Below are 23,788 nucleotides of genomic sequence, written 5' to 3' on the forward strand. Positions count from 1 at the left end.
ACCACTTGGTCCTACAAGGCACTTACTACATAAGGCCACCTCATGAAGATTGGCAGTCATAGCAGTTCTATCTAATATATAGAAACAAACACAAAAAGACAGCTATAATAGGAAGAGAAAAAAAATAATCACAAATGTAAAAAAAAGACAAAACTCCAGAAAAAGAGCTAAGTGAAATGGAGGCAAGCAATTTATCAGATATAGAGTTCTAAGTAATTTTTATAAGGGTGCTCAAGAAACTTAGTACAGCAAGGAACATGATAAAAATTATAAGGAGCATAGTGGGAGCAGCATTAGCATGAACAATAACATAGAAACCATAAATAAGAACCAGTCAAATTGGAGCAACTAAAGGAAAAAAGAATTAAAAAAACAATACTTTAAGGTATCTTTGAGATAACATGAACTATTACAATATTTTCATCAGTTGTGGGGGTGTATTAGAAAGAGAAAAAAGTGAGCAAGAAATAGAAAATCTCTTTAAGAAATAATTACAGAAAACTTCCCTTACCTAGTGAAGAAAAAACATCACACAAGTTCAGGGAGTACAGAGAGTCCCAATCAAGATGAACCCAAAGAGACCCACACCAAGACACATCATAATTACACTGGCAAAGGTCGAAGACAAAAAGAGAAAAATCTTAAGGCAGAAAGAGAGAAACAGTTATCTACAAGGGAGTTCCCATAAGGCTCTCAGCTTATTTTTCAACAGAAACATTTCATGACAGAGGGATTGGCATGAACTACTGAAATTAATAAAAGCAAGGACCTAAAACCAAGACTACTCAAAGCTATCATTTAAAATTGAAGTTGAAATAAAGAGCTTCTCAGGGGAAAAAAAAAGGCTAACGGAGTTCATTACTACCAAACCAGCACTGTAAGAAATGATTAAAGGGATTGCTTTAAGAAGAAGAAATATCAGAAAGAGATTGGACATAGGCATAAAGAAAAAAAAAAAGACAGTATATAAGAACACATCAATAATAACCTTAAATATAAATGGATTAAATGTTCCAATTAAAAGACATAGGGTAGTTGAATAAATAAGAAAACGTGACCGATATATATATGATGTCTACAAGAGACCCACCTCAGAACAAAAAATTCACAGATGAAAAATAATGGGATGGGAAAAAATATTCAATGCAAATGTAAATAATAATAATAATAAAAAGCTGGATTAGAAATACTCATATCTGACAAAAATGACTTCAAAGCAAAGGCCATAACAAGAAACAAAAAGGTCAATACATAATACTAAATAGATTGATCCAACAAGAGGACATAACCCTTGTAAACATATATGCACCCAATACAGGAGCATCTTAATATATTAAAAAAAAAACTCTTGGTGGACTTTAAGTGAGAGAGTAACAAGAATAGAATAGTACAGGAAATTTAATACCCCACTATCATCACTGGATAGATCTTCCGGACAAAAAAATCAACAAGGAATAGCAACCTTAAACAACTAACCAAATCAGATAGATTTAATTAATATTTACAAAACATTTATTCCTCAAACAGCAGAATATATGTTCTTCTCAAGTGTACATGCAACATTGTCAAAGATAAACTACATGTTAGGATACAAATAAGTCTAAAAAAAATTCAAGAATATTGAAATCATATCAAGCATCTTCTCGGATCACAATGGCAGGATACTAGAAATAAATTACAATGAAAACACTCAAAAACATTCAAATACATGGAGGCTAAATAGCAAGTTATTTAACAATGAATGGGTCTCCAAACAGATTAAGAAAGAAACAAAAATTACCTAGAAATAAATGAAAATGAACACACAACAACCCAAAATCTATGAGACACAGCAAATGCAGTCCTGACAGGGAGGTTCATAGCATTACAGGCCTACACGAAGAAGCAAGAAAAATCTCAAATAAACAAGCTAACCTTGAATGAACTAGAAAAAGAACAATAAGAAAAGTCCAGAGTCAGCAGAATGAATTAAATAATAAAGATCAGAGCAGAAATAAATGACATGGAAACTAAAAGAAAAAAAAATACAAAAGATCGAGGAAATAAATAGTTGTTTTTTTGAAAAGATAAACAAGATTGATGAAACAAAGAAAAAGGACCCAAGTAAATAAAATCAAGAATGACAGAGGGAAAGTAACAACTGGCACCACAGAAATACAAAGGATTGTAAGAAAATATCACAAAAAAGCTATATGCCATTATATTGAAAAACTTGGGCAAAATGGACAAATTCCTAGAAACATACTACCTTCCAAAACTGAATGAGGAAGAACCAGACAATCTGAACAGAAAGATAACCTGAACAGAAAGATAATCAGGAAGAATCAGACAACCTAAATAGAAAGAATAGAATAGAAAGCAATAATAAAAAAACCTCCCAGCAAACAAAAATCCTGGATCAGATAGTCTTTACAGGTGAATTTTACCAAAGATTCAAAAAAGAACTAACACCTATCCTTCTCAAATTATTCCAAAAAATTCAAGAAGAGGCAAACTTCCAAATGTTTATTAATAGGCCAGCATTATCCTAATTTCAAAACCAGTTAAAGACACTACTCCACCCCCCCAAAAAAGGGAATAGGCCGATGTCCCTGATGAACATGGATATTAAATCATTTACAAAATATCATCAAACCAGAGATCCAGCAATACATTAACAAAAATCATATACCATGACCAAGTGAGATTTGTTCTGGGGATGCAAGGCTGGTACAATAACCTCAAATCAATAAATATGCTACATAACAAAAATAAAATAAAAGATAAAAATCACAACAAAGCATTTAATAAAATCCAGCATCCATTTATCATAAAAACTCTCAGCAAGGTTGGAATAGAAGGATCATAGCTCAATATAATAAAGGTCATATATAATAAATCTACACTCAATATCATACTTAAAAGGCAAAAAATAAAATATTTCCCTTAAGATGAGAAACAAAACAGGGATGTCACTGTTAACACTCTTATTCAACACAGTGATGGAAGACCTAGCCACAGCGATAAGATAAGAATAAATGAAAGGTATCCAATGGGAAAGGCGGAAGTAAAATGGTTATTATTCACAGATGACATGATTTAGTACATAGAAAAGCCTAAAGACTCCACCAAAAATTATTAGATCTAATAAATGAATTCAGCAAAATAGTAGTATACAAAAGTAATATTCAGAAATAAGTAATTGATTATACACCAATTAAACTCTCAGAAAGAGAAACTAAGAAAACAGTACTGTTGCAACAAGAACAAAACTAAATACCTAGGAATAAAGTTAACCAAAGAGCTTGAAGACGTATAATTGGGAAACTATAGGACATTGAAGAAAGAAATACAGGAAGATGCAAACAAATAGAGGCATATACCATGTTCATAGATTGGAAGAATTAATATCATTAAAATGTCCATCTACCCAAAGCAATCTACAATTCAATGCAATCCTATTAAAATACCAATGGCATAGTTCACAGATCTAGAAAAAACATTCCAAAAATTTACATGGACCCAAAAAAGACCCCGAATAGCCCCAGAAATCTTGATAAAGAATAAAAAAGTTGGAGGGATCACAATACCAGATATCAAACTATACTAAAAAGCCAGTGTAATCAATACATCCCGGTACTGGCATAAGAATAGGCATATAGACCAATGGAACAGAAACAGAGAACCCAGAAATCAACCCACTCCATTATGGTCAATTAATATTTGACAAAGGAGCCAAGAGCATACAGTGAAGTAAAAACAATAAATGCTGTTGTAAAAACAAGTATTCAATAAATGGTGTTGGGAAAATGGGACAGGTACATGCAAAAAATGTAGCTAGACCACTAACTTATATCACACATAAGAATAAATTCAAAATGCATAAATAATTAAATGTAAGTCATGAAACCATAAAAATCCTTGAGGAAAATATAAGCAGTAAAATCTCAGACATCTCTCAAAACAATATTTTTGCCAATATATTTCCAAGGGCAAGGGAAACACAGGAAAAAATAAACAAATGGGACTACATCAAACTAAAAAGCTGTACAGCAAAAGAAACCATCAACAAAACAAAAAGAGAACCTACCATATGGGAGAACATATTTACCAATGATTCCTCTGATAAGGAGTTGATCTCCAAAATATAGAAATAACTTATATAACAACACTAGGAAGACAAACAGTCCAATTAAAAAATGGGCAAAGGACCTGATGATACTTCTCCAAAGAGGACATAAAAATGGCCAATAGACACATGAAAAAAAATGCTCAAGGTTACTAATCATTAGAGAGGTGCAATTAAAATTACAATGAGGTATCACCTCACTCGTCAACATAGCTATCATCAATAAATCAACAAACAAGTGCTGGCAAGGATGTGGAAAAAGGGGACCCTAGTACACTACTGGTGGGAATGCAGCCTGGTGCAGCCACTGTGGAAAACAATATGGAGGTTCCTCAAAAAATTAAAAATTGAACTACCTTTCATCCTAGCGATCCTATTTCTGGGAATATATCCCAAGAATCCCAAAATACTAATCAGAAAGAATATACACACCTCTGTGTTCATAGCAGTACTATTTGCAATAGCTAAGATCTGAAAACAGACCAAGTGCCCTTGAGTAGATGAGTGGATAAAAAAGCTGTGGTATATTTACACAGTGGAATACTACCAGTGTGGCTCAGATTGAGCATCTTCCCATGGACTGAGAGGTCCCTGATTGATTTCTGGTCAGGGCACATGCCCAAGCTTGGGCTTGATATCCAATAGGGGGCATGCAGGAGGCAGCCAATTGATATGTCTCTCTCACATCAATGTTGCTGTCTCTCTCTCTCCCTTTGTCTCTAAAACACTCAATAAAAACATATTTAAAAAAAAAAGTTAAAAAAAAGAAGGCACTCTTACCCTTTGCAACAGCCTGGATCTACCTGGAAATGATTATGCTAAGCAAAAATAAGCCAGTTAGAGAAGGACAAGTATCACATGATCTCACTTAGATGGGGAATTTAATGAACAAAATAAACTGATGAATAAAATAGAAACAGAGACATAGAAACAAGGAGAAGACTGATAATTGTCAGAGGGTAGGGACTGGAAAAAAGGGAAGTGAAGGAATTAGCTAAAGAACATACTATATGCATATCCCATGGATACAAGCAATAATGTGGTGAGGGCCAAGGGAAGGGGGTGGGGGCTGTCTGGAGGTGGGTAAAGAGGGGGTTGGAATTGGGGACATCTGCAATAGTGTCAACGATAAAACATTTAAATGAAAAAAATTATTTTTCTTCTTTTACTCTTTCTGTGCTAGCTACATGTATTTCTTCTCTCACACATGTAAACATATGCACTTTATTCCAAATATAGGAGACAGTGCTGTTTTCCACATTTTTAATAGAAAAAGAAACTGTTGCTAAAAGATGCCAAATAAATATATATATTTAATCCTCACCCAAGACATGCTTAGAGAGAACAAGGGAGAGAAAGGTGGGGAGAGGGAGAGGAGGAAAGAAAGAATCATCCATCGGTTGCCTTCTATTGGCTCCCTGACTGGGGATTGAACCCACAACCCAGAATTGTGCCCTGACTCGGAGTTGAACAGGCAACCTTTTGGTGTGCAGGATGATACTCAACCAACTGAGCCACTCAGGCTGGGTGCAAAGTAAAATTTATTGACAATGTACTATTGCTGTAAAAACTGACTCAGAAACATATTTAGCAGCAATTACACTATGAAAAAAGTATTATTTCAAAAAAATGACTTTTAAATTTAAAGGTGTACAAAGAGAATAAATATGCAGAATATATAAAGCATGTATATTGATTTGGACTTTCATAAGATCAAAAATGTATGCTTTTTGATTAGGGTTTCCATGTTTCATTAGTGCGGAAGCCATTCCATCTTACGAAAATCAATTTAAAATTAAATGGCATATTTCCTTTACTTTACTATTACATATATTCAGAAAATTCAGACTGGAACTTCAGATTTATGTTAAAATATTTTCTCCAATTATTTAGAGCTACTAAATCAAAACCAGTTGAAATTTACAATTTCACAAGTATAACTTAAATTTTACTCACTACAAATATAATTTAATAGTAACTCTATTTCAGCTCTTCTTTTTTTGATTATGTATAAAGCAATAGCATAAAAATAACTGATCCTTTTTATTTAGTAATCAAAACAATACATATTTTTCAAACTAGCCTCATAAAAATGGACTATGGTTTGAACACATTTCAGGACAAAATAATACTATGAAGTCCTACTTATCCATCTCAGAATCTCTATAAAAACTAAGCAGCCCTAGCCGGTTTTGCTCAGTGGTTAGAGCGTCGGCCTGCAGACTGGAGAGTCCCGGGTTCAGTTCCCGCTAAGGGCATGTACCTCGGTTGCAGTTTGTCCCTGTCCCCGGTTGGGTTCGTGTTGGTGGCAGCCACTCAATGTGTCTCTCTCACATTGTGTTTCTCTCTCTCTTCTTCTTCCCTCTCTCCTTTCCGCTTTATCTGAAGATAAACGCCAAAGTGTCCTCGGGTGAGGATTGAAAAACAAAACAAAACAAAAAAAACTAAGCAAATAATTTAATTTCTAGATGAATTATTTTATTAATAAGAATCCCCATTGCAATAGAATATTATCATTGTAGTATTTGCTATAAAAAAGATGCTGCAAATTATTGTTTTTCTCAGACATCTCCAAAGAAAATAATTTTACATATCTAGATATGTATATATGTATGTAAATATGTATTGTGTAAGTGTATATATTATGTGCACATGTATGTATATATATTTTAAGGACCATTCACTAGTAAGTATGCTCAATTTTGACCATATAAACAATACCTCTATTTATTTGAAATCAGATGTTAATGAACTTTTTCTCTAAAGGGACATAATAACTATTTTAAGTTTTGCATACCGTATAATTTCTATGGCTGCATTTCAACTCTGCCATTGTAACATGAAAGTAGTCATAGACTACACAAATGAATGAACTGATTGTGTTGTAAAAAAACATTTACAAAGACTGGTGGTGGGTTGGATTTGGCCCATTATTCGTTCCGTAGAGCTAATAAATTACCACACATTTGGTGGCTAAAATAAATTAGGACCTCACAGCTCCGGAGCCCAAAGGGCTGAAATCAAGGTGTCAGCTGGGTTGATTCCTCCTGGGTACTCGAAGGAGAATCGGTTTCATACTGCTCTCTTGCTTTCCGTGGTTGCTGGCAATCCCTGGAATTTCTTTGCTTATAGTTGTATCTCTTTAGTCTCTGTTTCCATTGTCATATGATATTCTTCCCAATTCTCTCTCTGTATCTCTTATCTTATTCTTTTAAAGATGCCCTCACATTGGACTAGGGCACACCATAACCCAGTATGGACTCATCTGAACTAAACACCCTTTCCAAATAAGGTTACATTCACAGGTATCATGGGTTAGGGCTTCAACATATCATTTGGGGAGACAAAATTCTACCCATAATTTCATGGGCTGTAGTTTCCTGATCTCTTGATTAAACAATAGAGAGTTTAAAAATGGGTGGTAAGAGGTAGGTAATAGTAAGGAAGACAGATATGTACGATGCCCTTCCAAAATACTTTTTCCATGATAATATTTCATTGTTCTTTTCTTAAAACCAGAGCTAGAACTTCATGACGTGTTTGGTTATCTATAGTATGACACATCACCTCAATATTTAGCAGCTCAAATAATGACCATTTGTTTCTTATTATAATTCTATGGTTTGACCAGGCAGTTCTTACGCTTCTCTAGGTGTTGGTTAGGGCAAAGGGTATCTGGAAGTTTGAAAATAGACTAACTTACCTAGTTGGAAATTAGTGCTAGCTGCTGATTGGGAGCTCAACTGAGAGAGCTAGAGGCTTCGGCTCTCTAACGTATCAGCCCCTTTGTGTGGATGCTTGGGGTTCCTCCAGCAGAATGTGCCTCCAACAAGAAGGCACATTCCAAGCTGTAAAGACAGAACCTATGGTTCTGTTAAAATACAGCCTTGAGCCCTGGCTGGTTTGGCTCAGTGGTTAAGCGGTGGCCTGTGGTCCCACGAGACCCGGGTTCGGTTCCTGGTTCCCGTTAAGGGCACATACCTCGGTTGCAGTTTGTCCCCGGTTCTGGTTGGGTCATGCGGGTGGCAGCCACTCGATGTTTCTCTCTCTCTCTCTCTCTCTCTCTCTCTCTCTCTCTCTCTTTCCCCCTCCCTCCCTCCCACTGTATCTGAACAAAAAAATGGAAAATGTCCTCGGTGAGGATAAAAAAAAAAAAAATACAACCTTGAAAGTTACACAATGTCACCCTCACAGTATACTACCTGTTAAAATATGTCAAAAGGTCAGCTCATATACAAGGAGAGAAGTATTCCCCTTCATTTGATGGGCTAAGTCACATCTCCAAAGAGAATGGGGGGGGGTGGGATTTCTGACCAATCTGTGGTAGACATTCCTCATATTCAGCATTCATATATGATATGTGTGTAGATATAAGTACTATATTATAATCTTCCTGAAACCTAGGTGTATAGTACTTGAAAGTGGCTTAGTTATTTTTAATAGAATAAATTAATAAATATATAAAGAGTATTTTGTATATTGATTGTGCATGTTGTACAATATTTTAGATGCATAAGGCAAAAGGTATATTTTTCTGTTATTTCCCACTAACTGCCGATCTCTGTCTTCTCTCAGATGCACTCTTTTCACATATTAAAGTGGTTAGACTTCTTAATACTTATTGCATCATGAAAGGGATGCTACCACAGAAAACAGGCAAAATTGATTTTTAAGTTTAAAAAGGCTTTGTCCTGAAAGAAAACTCAGGGCCTTGAAGTCTGCAGAAATACAACAATTATATCTTCAAAGAACCAATGATGAATCAGAGGTAAGCCTCTAGCTGTCAAAATATAAAACGATTTCTAAGGCTGAGTTTAGATTAGGTGATTAAATTATTTAATACTTTAATATTACATGGTACCCAGGGTTATACAGGCACTCAAAAAATACTTGATAAATTAATTAACTTTCAGAAAAATTAGAGACATAAGAAATCTACAATAAATTTTGCAAAATGTTAACTCAAAGAGAGAAATGTAAAAATTAACCCCAAACATCATATATTCTCATATTTATCTGGAAATTTTAGGCAAAAATACTATGTAATGATCTGCACTGCCTAGAATAGTGTTTCTTTCTTTTTTTCTTTTATTGGTTTAGAGAGAGGAAGGAGAGAGAAACATTGATGAGAGAGAACTTCAATTGGTCGCCTCCGGCATGGCCCCCACTGGGGATTCAGCCCACAACCTGAGCATGTGTCCTGACTGGCAGTCGAACCAGCAACCTCTTCGTGTGTAGGTCGACGCTCAACCACTGAGCCACACCAGCCAGGCAGAATAGTGTTTCTTATATATGCATCCTTTCACAACCATAAACTCTTTGAGCTTTTAAATTTATTATTTTACTTTTTATTTTAATGTTAATCTAAAAATCAATGAAATCACATTGTGGACCATCTGGATAGCCACTCTAACAATAAACACTCAATTTTATTTTACTCACCCAAATTTTGTGTTTGCAGTTGACAAATGACACCATTTTACTGTGCAGTGTATGAATTTTAAAAATATAATACTTTAATAGATGTATGTAAGGGAAGAATTGAGAAATCATATTGCAAATAAGTAAAGATGTATCAATTGTTTTTTTAAATGGTATACTTTATATTGTGGTCTATATGCCTTTCAAGCAGATATATTGTATGAACACCGTATTTCCTTGAGTTTATTTTATAAGTATGTGTAGTTGTAAATAAACAGAGAAAATTCCGTACTATTTTCTCAGTGTTAATTTCTGGCATATACTGGTAAATAGATTAAAGATAATGGACCTCAATTTTAAATGATCTTTTTAAATTAAACTATTAATTTCCAAAATTATGATCCATTGTCCTAAGAATAAAAAAAAACAAGTCTGTGAAATTAATGTTTTAATTTGAATTTTATTGGTTTGTAAGAGTTTTACATATGGTGCAAATAGGGTTTACATTAATATATTTATAACTGAGGTAGACTATTTTGATATCATTTTACTTTATAAATGATTCTATAGCATAATTTTTTAAAATTTAATTAAATTGAATTTTATTTAAAGTTAATTCAGTACTGATAGTCCTCACAATTTTTTTTCCTTGGGACAATTTCAAGCTTGAGATCAAACCCATTTAGACAATTTCAGCAACAGCATGGACATTATTTAGCATCTGTGGTGGTTCCTCCTCTTAATTTCAGCTTCATGATTGTTACACCATTTCCTAAATTTGTGAAGTAATTAGATAAAAATTGAGTTGTTTATTAAATAACTTTCTATAATTATGTCAATAACTAAATTGCCACTCAAACCTGGCATGCTATATACATTCAAATGTTGGAATATTAGCATGTTGTTCTATTTGGGAAACCATATTCAGATAGAGATTGCACTGAATCTGTAGATCACTTTGTATATTACAGACAGACATTTAGCTTTCTGGGAATTAAGCAGCTAGTTCAGCTCACAACTCAAACATACAAGTGCTTTACCTGGAGCCAACATTCATTTTTGGGCATGAATTATATGTAGTCATGTGTAGATCCCGTTTCAACACTCACTAATAACATTATTTCATGAAATTGGCAATTATTTTTTTGTTATTGTTTTCTGTGTGAGCATGACAGTGAAAAATACAATGACTACTAAGAAGTTAAATGCCATCTTTAAATCAATCTGTTTTCTAATTCAAGAGCAATAAATATCCCTTGATATATTTAATTATTCTTCAACAATATTTCTCTCAAGAATATTTTCTAGTTTTGAATGCACAAATACAGAAGATACCTTCTAAAATTTATTCCTAAGTAGTTTATGGCTTCTAGTGATATTTAATTGGTATTTCTCTGAAATTTCATTTTTTACATACACAATCATTCTACCTATAAAATATATTTAAACTCGTGTTTTCTAAATTTTAGGTTTTTAAGTTATTTTATTACATTGTTATGCTATCTGGGAACTCTAGCACATTATTACATAAAATTGTTGGTATCAGGTATATTTTTATTCCTGATTTCAGGAGAAAAACTATCAATAAATCATATTAATATATATGCTCTAGGTTTTTGTGAGAATTTAAAATCATTAAAAACATTATCTTCTATTCTTATTTTTCTAACTTTTTAAAATAATTTCAAGTGGGCGTTAAAGTTTGTTAAAAATTTCTTCTGTTATCTATTAAGATACCAATATAAATTTTCACTTTTTTTCTGTGTTAATGTGGTGAATACACTAAATGTGATTTTTTAAATATTATTCACTTTGCAAATAAACCCTGGAAAAAGCCTTTCTGTTTTTTTATATATCTGATTTGTTTTGATAATGTTTTGATTAAGATTTTTGCAACTATGTTCAAGAAAAAATAGATCTTTAATAATCTTTTGTGATGAGTCATTGTCAGATTTTGAATTCAGGTTATGGTTGTTTTATATAACTAGTTGCAAAGTATTCACTTTTTATTTTCTGCAATAATTTATGTAAAATAGATATAAAATCTCTCTTAAATATTTACAAGAATTCACCATTGATGTCATCTGGATAGCATATGGTTATTTTCGGTAAATCTTGTATGTGTAGTTGAGAATGTATTTTGTCATTTTCTTCTAAAGGGTGTTCATTGTACTTCCATTAGGTCGTTTTGGTTAAATGGATTTTCAAATCTTTTATACCTTGACTAATGAATGCATCCTCTACTTTTTCTATTACCTGTTGAGAGATGTTAAAGCCTCTCAGTATGTTTATGGATTATTTTAATTTCTCATTTTAGTTCTGTCAATTGTCCTACATATATTTTTACAGCTTCATTGAGATATATATATATAATTCATATACAATAAATGGCACCAATTCACAGTGTACAATTTGATATGATTTGATATCTGGGTATAAATCAACAAACCATCACCAAAATCAACAAATATTATGAGCACCTAGTTCACCCCAAGCTTTCTCATGCCTCTGTGTAATCTCTCCCTCTGCCTTTTCTCATCTCCCACACTAATTCTGCAAGCAACCACCAACCTGCTTTCTATCACTACAGATTTCTTTACAATTTACCAGAGATTTATATAAAATTATTCATATAGTATGTACTCTTTTATATAAAAGATATAAACAATTTATAATTCATTTAAACAATCTTTATATTATGCCATTCTTGATTTTAGTTGTTTGCCAGAGTTTACTTTTACTGATATTTTCAACATATAAACATATTTTTTATTTTACAGCTTCAAACAATTTAATTTGCCATAAATTGCACTAATAAATGCTCAAAAAGCTCTCATAAATAGGGTATATGTATATTTTACATAAAATATTTTATTTTATATGACATTCTTAGGAAATTATTAAATTTATAAGCATAATGGTGATATTACTTATGATTTTGAGAGTTAATAGACAAATGAAAACTGAAATATAAGAAAACTCTGATGGATCATTTTCCTTTAACTTTAAGCACTTTTCTAAAGAATAGTTTTCTTCTCAAAAAGGAAACATTTTTTTAAAAATTCTTAATTCTTTGTGAATAAAACCAAAAGTCTATGAAGAAAAATGGAAAGAGATTTACTTTATTTTAATATAGATTACATCACAAATCCACTATTTTAGTTGAGATTATACCTTTTATAAATGGGGAATAGAAGAACAGTTAACTTATCTTTCAATTAGATGTGCATAAAAAAACTTTCTTTTTCCAAAAGATAATTACATGAAGAATACTTTATTATGTTTTTAAATGCCCTAGCCTCTGAAATTTTGATATCAAAGTTAAATTAAATACTTTTGTAAAAATGTTGGCTTATAAAGTGAAGATGAATCCACATTACTAAATAATAAAGCCAAAATAAATGTCATAAGATGAACTGGTCCATCAATAAGAAAGAAAAATTAAACTAATATAAAATACAAATGGTGTTTGAAAACATAATTTAAAATAAAGTAAGTTAATGTTTATTCAAATAATGAGTTTTTAAAATAGTTCAACTGAATACTATTGTAAAATACACAAAATTTCTAAAGTTTCCAAGGGAATGTTAACTTATTGACAATTACTAAATTAATTTGTCTCCTTTATCCCTCGACTTGAATTGTTCAATTAAGTAATTTGAATGAATGAGCCAACATCTGGTCAATAATGAGGTATTGAAGGTTAAACGTGATGCTGAGGGGAGTGGCTTTACTTGACATCATTTCCAATATCCATTGAAAATGTAGCTTTGTTAAGTAATAGAAGCTGTTTCTTGAAATCAATGGACTAAGTGATGAAACTGTCACTAGATTTAAGAAATTTATAATCATATCAGAAGTAATTATTCTATTCTTATGACTTTTCCCAATCAACTTATCCCCCTAGTAAGTGCATTTTAGGTTCATGGATGAAAAACAGGTTCATATATGTACATTTTGCATTGGTTAATTTGGTTTGTACTATGCGAGGAGAAAAAGAAGAGACGACATCATTAAACTTTAGGCATATAGACAATACATAACAATGAGAACAACATCAGACCTAAAACAAAACAATCAAAAGTGTCTAAATAAAGATAGATTCTTGAAAATACTAAAATCTGATCTGTAAAACTCTATAGAAGTTGCCTAACACTCTTTCTCTCTTAAGTAATTTCACTCTGTTACCTCTCTCCAAAGGTTATTTGCTTTTTAAATACTCTCTACAATTACATAAGACTGTTTGCATCCTGTAATCATCAAGGGAATATACTGTTGACTCCCTGAAATAGAGTTATGTAGAAAAATAGCTAAAAGGTTTAAAAGAGTTTCTTAATAAAAATGAGGGCAAGACAAACTGCCTGTAATAGGAGTAAGAGGAGCTTCCGTGACTCCTTATTCTCATTAGATCTCATGTATAAGTAAAGAATGAGTAAAATCTCCATAATACTGTAAATTCAACCATCTATCTATAAACATACATATATACAATTTAATATATATGGAGAGAGATTAATAAATCAAATATGTATTTAGTATAGAGATATGCCCATAAAAACGAGATTATGACTTAAATAACATGGCTCAAAGGGATATAAGATCTTAGATTTCCTGCAGTATTATAGGTTTATGCCAAAAAAATAGAAGAGAGAGAGAGAGAGAGCAGAGAGAGACAGAGCAGAGAGAGACACAGAGATCTTCAATTCTAAACTTTTTAGATATAGCACCAGGACATAAAAAAAGATATTAGCAGATTAAAAAAAAAAAAAAAAGAGTATGAAACACTTTAGTAATGAAAACTAAAATGAATTTCATTCGTTAATAAAATGTAAATTTTTTTTAAAGTATCTGTTCATCAACTTAGGGCAAAAGATAACCACTGCTTTCTGAAATTCATTTGAGCATGATGAGATCACTATAGACTATAATAAGAAGATCTATATTCATTTTCAAGCATATAAGTAATAGGAAATAGGTAATGACACAGTTGAACAATAAAAAATACCTTCTGTAATTGAATATAGATTTAATTTTTCAATTAAAAAGGAAGACAGATGGCATTATTAAAACAGTTTCAATAAGTAGATTTTCAAAGATGAGGACATATTCTAGACATAAAATCAAAACAGAAAGTCCTTCACAATAGGAGGCTGGATAAACTTATTCAGACAATGCAAACAGAAGTGTATGGCAGAAACTCTTTATGTGTTAGAAATTTTGATTGTCTTATTAAGAGGATTGCTTGCACCAGTAACCTCTCTTTTCATAACCACTTAAAAGTGGATGACAATTGGTCGTTGAAATGTTCATATTTTTCAGGAGAGGTTATTTGAAGTAACAAATTCACGCTCTCATCTCAGTGGCTTACACAATAAACAATATCACTCCAGGAACATGTCTAGAGCAAGGAGCAAGGAATCTATGTAAGCACTTGGAGACATGTAGCTGTACCACATGAAACATACAATATTTTCCATTTAAAGTTTATCATAGTGTTAAATAAATAGATATTTATAAATATCCATACCAATGACAAATTGTAGGAGAGATCAGTATGTAATCCAGCTATCTAACGTTCTCTAACAGCTTGTTTTACAATTTACTCTAGGTCTGGTCATTAATTTTTTAGACTGATGGAAAGTACCAATCTGATTCTGCCTATTTTCTTCTTTAAGCTTGTAGGGTAATTAGTTAATAACTTAGTTTTCTGTTTTTAAAGGCATTTTTGGTACACATATTTTTTTTAATAGAAATGAATACAAATTTCATAGATCTGAAGGATAAAAGAGAATGACTTGTGTCAAATATTCATATATTGCTATTAAGACTAGAGATTTTTCTCTATCACTGTAAACTGCATAATGCAATGATTTTGTCATATTGATAAGAAGCAAGGGCTGGACAACTAATACAGTTGGTATGGAGTAATCAGAACTGACCCTGATTACAACAGGAAAATGTATAAGCTAATCAATTATAATACCACTATTAAGTCAACCCATATCACTTGCAGGATTGTTCTGAGAAATGACACTTTTGCAACATAAGTGAGTGTGATGTTTGCTGACACTGAAGGAGTTAAAACAGAGGCAGAGCCCATTGGCTTCCTTTGCAAGGACTGCTCACTCCCCACCGTCGCCCAGCACTCTGAGCCAAGGGGATGCTTGTCCATCGCTCTGAGGCTGACAGTGGGCTGGCTCCAGCAGCTCTGCCAGACAAACTCTAACTCTAATCACAGGCTCTTGCCCTCCTGAGACTGAGGTCTGAGGTTTAGAGGTTGGAATACAGTAAGTGAAGGGTATTTTTGTTGTTTGTATTTTTGTAATGTAAACTTGATTATTTTATTGCTATTTCAAAATAAATGACTTTACATTGATTGTGCGGAGGGGGAGAGGAAGAGTATCCCCATAGCCTTAGTCAATTCATTTTCAGCTTTATACTTTGGTTTCAAGTGTCCTTGTTCATGGGATACTATCATCTATTCAAAGGAGTTAAAGTCTATTTATTGGTCTGATAACAGGAATAGTTATAATTCAGGAAAAAATTATCCAACTATGTATTTTTAATATATTTGTATGTATTAGGTAAATATATTAAAAGAAGAAATAACCACACGTGTATACACAGGGAAAAAAACTGTATGTACTATATAATGATTAACTACAACTTTCTTCTTGGGTGTAATACAATAGCATCATTCAGACAATGCTTTAAAAATACAAATTCTTAATTTAAAATGTAAGCTTTACACAAATATTTGCGTTGTGTATACTACTTGAAATATATATGCCATGTTATTAATGCTATGCATTGCTCAGAATGCCTTGTAATTCCTATCCCTTTGTGCTTGTCAATAAGAACTTATTTACTGAAAGTTATCCTTCCTTAAGAATAGTTTCTTAGTTGTACACTGAAGAAAAATATGTTTTTTCAATATACTTGAGATGCCTGGATTCAGAAAGAATGACTCACATTAGCTAAACTTATATAAGACTAATACATTGCCCAGAACAGAAGTTTCAAAAAGACTGGATAATTCACAACTTTCTCAGGGGTGTTAAGATAACAATGTTTTTTGTTGTTGTTGTTGTTGTTGTTAATTTTATTTTTGTTACAGATGTTTCTCCTTTTTTACCCCATTGACACTCTCCTCCCCATCCGCCCATGCTCCATCCCTGGCTTTGTTGTCCATGTCCACTGGTTATGCATACATGCCTATAAGTTCTGTGGTTTATCTCTTTCCACCCCCCACGACCCCCTCTTCTGAGGGTTGTCTATCTGTCTTCTACTTCCGTGTTTCAGGGTCTATCCTATTCCTCAGACTGTTAAATTCATTATATTCCATATATAAGTGAGATCATGTGGTATTTGTCTTTTTCTGCTTGGCTTGTTTCACTTAGGATAATACCTTCCAGGTCCCTCCATGTTGTCTCAAAGGATAAGAGATCTTTCTATCTTACAGCTGCATAGTACTCCATTGTGTATATGTACCACTGCTTTTTTATCCATTCGTCTACTGATGGACACTTGGGCTGTTTCCAGGTCTTAGCTATTGTAAATAGGGCTGCTATGAACATGGGGGTACATATATTCTTCCTGATTGGTGTTTCAGGCTTCTTAGGGTATATTCCAAGAAGCGGGATCACTGGGTCCAATGGAAGTTCAATTTTTAATTTTTTGAGGTAACACCATAGTGTTTTCAATAGTGGCAGCACCAGTCTGCATTCCCACCAGCAGTGTACTAGAGTCCCCTTTTCTCCACACCCTCGCCAACAATTATTTGATGATTTGTTGATGGCGGTCATTCTGACAAGTGTGAGGTGTTATCTCATTGTTTTAATTTGCATCTCTCTGATGATTAGTGATGTTGAGCATTTCTTCATATGTCTCTTGGCCATTTGTATGTCCTGTTTGGAGAGGTGTCTATTCAGCTCCTCTGCCCATTTCTTAATTGGGTTCTTTGTCTTTTGTTGAGTTGTATGAGTACTCTATATATTTTGGAAATTAACCCCTTATCTGATGTATCATTGGCAATGATGTTCTCCAATACAGTGAGTTGGTTGCCTTTCCATTTTGATGGTTGTTTCTTTTGCTGTGCAGAAACATTTTAGTTTGATGTAGTCCCATGTGCTCATTTTTTTCTTTGTTTCTGTCTCCTTAGGTAATGTATCAGTGAAAATTCTGCTGCGTATGATTTCCGAAATTTTGTTGCCTACATTTTCTTCTAGAACTTTTATGGATTCACAGGTCACATTTAAGTCTTTTATTCATTTTGAGTTTATTTTTATGTATGGTGTAAGTTGATGGCCTAGTTTTATTTTATTTTATTTTTTTTTGCATGTAGCTGTCCAATTTTCCCAACACTATTTATTAAAGAGGCTGTCTTTATTCCATTGTATGCTCTTGCCACCTTTGTCAAATATTAATTGAGCATATTGCCTTGGGTCCATTTCTGGGTTCTCTATTCTGTTCCACTGATCTATATGCCTGTTCTTGTGCCAGTACCAGGCTGTTTTGATTACAGTTGCTTTATAGTATAACCTGATATCTGGTATTGTAATCCCACCTACTTTGTCCTTCTTTTTCAAAATTGCTGTGGCTATTTGGGGTCATTTTTGGTTCCATATGAACTTTTGAAGTATTTGTTCTACTTCTGTGAAATATGCCGTTGAAATTTTTGATGGGAATTGCATTGAATCTATAGATTGCTTTGGGTAATATGGACATTTTAATGATGTTAATTCTTCCAATCCATGAACAAGGTATGTGCTTCCACGTTTTTATATCTTCCTCTATTTCTTTTTTTCAATGTCCTGTAGTTTGCTACAAATAGGGCCTTTACTTCTTTGGTTAAGTTTATTCCTAGATATCTTAATTTTTTTGCCACTATGGTAAATGCGATTGTTTTTTAGTTTCTCTTTCTGTGATTTCATCATTGGTGTATAAGAATACCATCGATTTCTTGGCGTTAATTTTGTATCCTGCTACTTTGCCGAATTCATTTATTAAGTCTAGTAGATTTTTGATGGAGTCTTTAGAGTTTTCTATGTATACTATCATGTCATCTGCAAATAATGACAGTTTCACTTCTGCTTTTCCAATTTGGATCCCTTTTATTTTTTCTTCATGTCTGATTGCTGTGGCTAAGACTTCCCGAACAATGTTAAATAAGAGTGGCGAAAGTGGACATCCCAGTCTTGTTCCTGTTCTTAAGGAAAATGTTTTTAATTTCTGCCCACTGAGTATGATGTTGGCTGTAGGTCTTTGATATATGGCCTTTATTATTTTGAGACACGATCCCTCTATTCCCAGATGGCTGAGCGTTTTTATCAGAAATGGATGCTGGATTTTGTCAAATGCGTTTTTAGCATCTATTGATATGATCATGTGATTTTTATCCTTCATTTTGTTTATGTGGTGTATCACATTTATTGATTTGCGAATATTGTACCAACCTTGCATCCCTGGGATGAATCCAACTTGGTCATGGTGAATAATTTTTTTGATGTATTGCTGGATTCGATTTGCTAGTATTTTGTTCAGGATTTTGGCGTCTATGTTCATCAAGGATATTGGTCTGTAGTTTTCTTCCTTTGTAGTGTCTTTTTCTGATTTTAGAATTAGAATTATGCTGGCCTCATAAAACAAGTTTGGAAATCTTCCTTCTTGAATTTTTTGAAATAGTTTGAGGAGAATGGGTGTTATTTAATCTTTGAATGGTCAGTAAAAATCCCCTGTGAAGGTGTCCGGGCCTGGCCTTTTGTTTGCTGGGAGAGTCTTGATTATATCTTCAATTTCTTCTGTTGTTATTGGTTTGTTCACATTTTCTATTTCTTTCAGGTTCAGTTTTGGGAGACTATGTGTTTCTACCAATTGATCCATTTCACTTAGATTGTTGAATTTGTTGCCATATAATTGTTCATAATATTTATTAACAATCTGTTGTATTTCTGTGGTGTCAGTTATTATTTCTCCTCTTTCATTTCTGATTTTGTGTATCTGGGTTTTCTCTCTTTGTTTCTTGGTGAATCTAGCTAAGGGTCCATCAATCTTGTTTATCTTTTTAAAGAAGCAGTTCTTTGTTTCATTGATCCTTTGAATTGTTTTTTTTTTGGTCTCTATGTCATTTATTTCTGTTCTGCTCTTTACTATTTCCTTTTTCTACTTGCTCTGGGGTTTGCTTTTTGTTTGCTTTCTAGTTATTTTAGTTGTGAGGTTAGATATTCTGTTAGAATTTTTTTTTGCTTCTTGAGGTAGGCATATAGTGCTATAAACTTCCTTCTCAGAACTTCTTTCGCTGCATCCCACAGATTCTGTGTTGCTGTGTGTTCATTTTCATTGGTTTCCAGGAAATTTTTAATTTCTTCCTTGGTCTCCATGGTAACCCATTCATTGTTCAATAACATGCTATTTAGCCTTCATGTGTTCAAATGTCTTTGCAAATGTCTTGTTGCAGTTGATTTCCAGTTTCATGCCTATGTGATATGAGAAGATGCTTGATATGATTTCAATCTTCCTGAATTTGTAGAGAATTAGTTTGTGTCCTAACATGAGAATGTCCCATGTGCACTTGAGAAGATTGTGAATTCTGCAGTTTTGTGGTGTAATTCTCTGTAGATATCTATTAAATCCACTTGATCTAGTGCTTCATTCAGAGTCTATCTTTCCTTGTTAATTTTTGTCTAGAGGATCTATTCAGTGATGTTAGTGGGGTGTTTATGTCCCCTGCTATGATTGTATTGCTGTCAAATTCTCCTTTGAAGTCCTCCAAAAGATGTTTACTATATGTTGGTGCTCCTATATTGGGTGCATATATGTTTACCAAGGTTATATCTTCCTGTTGGATAGATTTTTTCAATATTATGTAGTGGCCTTCTTTGTCTCTGGTTATGGCCTTCATTTTAAAATCTATTTTATCAGATATGAGTATTACTACCCCAGCTTTTTCTTGCTTTCTGTTTGCTTGAAAGATTTTTTTCCATCCCTTCACTTTCAACCTATGTGAGTCTTTTGTTGTGAGGTGGGTGTCTTGTAAACAACATATATGTGAGTCATGCTTTCATATCCAGTCTGCTACTCTGTGTCTTTTTATCATAGCATTCAAACCATTCACATTTAAGGTGATAATTGATATGTACTTATTTATTGCCATTTTTGTTTAGTGTGGTTCTATTTTTCTTCCTATTTCTTCTACTAATTACAGCAGTCCTTTGAGCATATCTTGCAGTTCTGGTTTGGTGTTAATATATTCCCTTAGCCTTTTTTTTTTTTTTTGGTCTGGGAAGCTCTGTATTTGACCTTCTATTTTGAATGATAGCCTTGCTGGATAGAGTAGTCTTGGATTCAGATCCTTGTTTTTCATGACCTTGATTACTTCATGCCAGTCCCTTCTGGCCTGTAGTGTTTCTGTTGAGAAGTCAGCTGAGAGCCTTATGGGGTTTCCTTTGCAGGTAACCTTTTGCTTACCACTTGCTGCCTTTAGGATTCTCTCTTTGTCTTTAATTTTTGGCATGTTAATTACTATGTGTCTTGTCATGGGCCTGTTAGGGTTCTTCTTACTTAGGGCTCTCTGTGCTTCTTGAACTTGAATGCCTTCTTCCTTGACCAAGTTAGGAATGTTTTCTGTCATTTCTTCAAATATGTTCTCTAACCATTTTCTTCCTCTCTGGGCACTCCTATGATTTGAATATTATTACGTTTCCAGTTTCTTTGCCTCACCTGGGAAAGGCTGAATCTCTGAAGTGTGGCGTGGCTGCTGCTTTTCCCCACAGCTTGGGGAAGGAGCACACTGGCCACTGTCCTTTGTGGCCGCTACTCAGCAGAAACTCAGAGTACCCTCCAAATCCCAGGTGTCCCACAGAGTCCAACCCATTCTGCCCTCCCTCTATAGTAGCCCCCAGGTGAGTAGCTGTGGCTATTTTAGTGTCCTGTCCCTGCTCTCTGGGCTGTGGAGCGGGCTTGGTCTATTCCGCAAGGGTGCTGCTGACATCTAAGACTGCTGCTGTCTTTGGGCTCCCAGCCCTCCACCCTCTCAAGCCTCTGCAGATCCTATCAGTGTCCCTGGTTATATGGTCCTGTCCTGCTGCTTTCTGCTGCTTTTTTCCAAGGTTTTGTCTTTATCTTAGTTGTAATTCCTGTTTGGTCCTGGGATATCATCTGCGTGGCTTCTATTCATTCTGCCTCCTTTTTCACAACCTCTAAGCCTATCTTGTGCACAGCTGGGTGGCACAGGCCTTTCTGGTGCCCCAGCACCCTGCAGTTCCTGTGGGTAACTGGATCGCACAGTCCTTCTGGGGACCAGGCTCTATGCCTATGTTATGGACTGCTGGGAAGCACAGGCCTCTCTGGTGCTTCAGCACCCCACAGGCCCCGAGGGTAACTAGATCGCACAGTCCCTGCTGTGTGGCATAGGCCTTTCTGGTGCTTCAGCACCCCACAGGCCCCATGGGAAACTGGATGGCACAGTCCCTGCTGGGTGGCACAGGCCTCTCTGGTTCTTCAGCACCCACTGGCCCCGTGGGTAACCAGATTGCGCAGTTTCTACTGGGTAGCTCAGTCCTCTCTCGTGCTTTAGCACTCCACAGGCCCTTTGGGTAATTAGATTGCACAGTCCCTGCTGGGTCGAGGGGAACTCTCTGGTGCTTTAGCACCTCGCAGGACCCGCATGTAACTGGATAGCACAGTCGCTGCTAGGTAGCACAGGCCTCTCAAGTGCCCCTGCACCCTGCATGTCCCAAGGGCAGGCAGCTGAATCACACCAGTCGCTCTAGGGCTCAGGCTTCCCACTGCACTTGTGAGCTACTGGACCGCTCAGGTGTCTGTGGAGCCCCAGGTCCCGCTGCTGTTGGCTGGGAAGTGCTGCTGCCCCATGAGGCTCAACTCCTGCTCAGCTTTTACTGTAGATTTTGGGGATGGGTCTCAGCTGTTGGTCTGTGCTTCTGTTGCCTGGGGATGGATGTCTGCTCCCCAGCCTCTGTTGCTGGGGGTGCATCTCAACTCTGATTGGGTTGCTACTATGGGGGATGGTGCTGGGCTCCAGGCTGTCTGCAGTTTCTGCGACCGGCACCTTGGGAGCTCCACTTCTGTGTACTGGTCTATGCTGACACAGGGTGTCCACTGGTCTGATGGTGCCAGGTGGGCTGGTGGGCTCAGGTTGCTGGGCCCTAGCTGCTCCCACTGCCTTGGAATACCTGGTATCTTCCAAAATCTTGGGACTTCGCCCTGGCACAGGGAGAGGCACCCTGAAGAGCCAATTACCGCAGTAGCTGGCTTCTCTGTCCACAGCACAGGAACCTTCTGATCCACATCTCTGCACTGCTCGGGTTCAGTTGTCCACCTTCATGTCCACTCACACTCTCTCACACACTCACCCTCCCTCCAGTCCTGCCCGCCACCATCTTTCGCAACTAGTCCCCATCTGGGTTAAGCCTTTTATAGAGTGGTCAAGAAAGGTTTTTCCATTAACTTGACCTTCAATAGAGTCAAGAAAGTGGAAATGTTAGACATGAAGTTCTAGAGGGAAGGCATGAAGAGAACAGTAATGAATGGTCTTTAATAATGGAAAATCACTATTAACTGTATAATAAATTTGTTAGTTTTGTTACATTAAAATATAAAGTGCTTCCATTTCCCCAATGGAAATGAATGATATAATAATATTTAAGAAACTCATCCATAATTATTTTCTCAAACTAGATTTTGAGAAGTAAAATGTGAAAGTTAATGTTACCCTCAAACAATTTACACTTCCATTATCATTGTCTGGCTCTTCATTTCACTGAATTTTAGCCAGTTCTGATTGTTATTGACTGTGATTTTTTTCTATTTTATTTTATTTTTTATCCACATCCAAGGACATTTTTTCTCCATTTTTTGTTCAGATAGAGTGGGAAGCAGAGAGAAGAAGAGAGAGAGAGAAAAACATCGAAGTGAAAGGGACACATCAAGTGGCTGCCACATGCAGGACCAACCAGGGCTGGGGACAAACTGCAACCGAGGTACATGCCCTTAGGGGAAACTGAACCCGGGTCTCTCTGGACCGCAGGCCTATGCTCTAACCGCTGAGCCTAGCTGGTCAGGGCTATTTTTTCTATTTTAAATGGTTGCTAATATGAAAGGAATAAAATGGAAAATTCTACCTTTTTTTTCTTGATTACTAAGATGCTAATTGGTTTACATTAGTGTGTTATGTGTTTTTGAAAATTTTCAGTTATTTATATAATAAACATTATCTTGTATGTTTTTATAACTTACGATTAA

This window comes from Molossus molossus, unplaced genomic scaffold (assembly GCF_014108415.1).
Source record: "Molossus molossus isolate mMolMol1 unplaced genomic scaffold, mMolMol1.p scaffold_m16_p_10, whole genome shotgun sequence".
In the NCBI taxonomy this organism is placed as follows: Eukaryota; Metazoa; Chordata; class Mammalia; order Chiroptera; family Molossidae; genus Molossus; species Molossus molossus.